A 648-nucleotide genomic window follows, 5' to 3' on the forward strand; every position below is an offset into this window, starting at 1 on the left:
TCCTTAAACTAGAACATCATAATAAAAAGAAAAGTTTTTTGGGGAGGCTGCTAAACTCAGATGGTGCAGAGATAACAAACGCGAATATCATATTAGATGAAGTTCACAATTTTTATTCGAATCTTTATGACGAAAAGACAGGGATTCAGACTGATACCCACTGCCCATTCTTGGTGGACTCCTTAACAATTCCGAAATTAAACGATGATATGAGGAAATATGTGATGGCCAGTTAACATACTCTGAATGTTTTAAAGTCCTCTCTACTTTTGGAAATAACAAAGCCCCTGGGAATGAGGGACTCTCCAAAGAGTTTTATCTTTTTTTTTTTGGCTAGCGATTGGTAATTTGTTGGTAGACTCATTAAACTACTCTCATGATCACGGCGAACTTTCGAAGTCACAAAAAGAAGCTGTTAAAACCTTAATTTAAAAAAAAAGGATAGGGACAGAAGACTGATAAAAAACTGGAGACCAATTTTTCTTGTAAATGTAGACGTAAAAATAGGCTCGAAGGCTATCGCAGATTAGAAAAGGTCCTACCATATATAATACATCGCGATCAAAATGCATTTGTGAAAGGACGAACAATTTTTGATGAGGTTAGAACAATTAACGATGTCATGGACTTTACGGAAATGAAGGGATG

This window comes from Montipora foliosa, unplaced genomic scaffold (genome assembly GCF_036669935.1).
Source record: "Montipora foliosa isolate CH-2021 unplaced genomic scaffold, ASM3666993v2 scaffold_472, whole genome shotgun sequence".
Classification (NCBI taxonomy): domain Eukaryota; kingdom Metazoa; phylum Cnidaria; class Anthozoa; order Scleractinia; family Acroporidae; genus Montipora; species Montipora foliosa.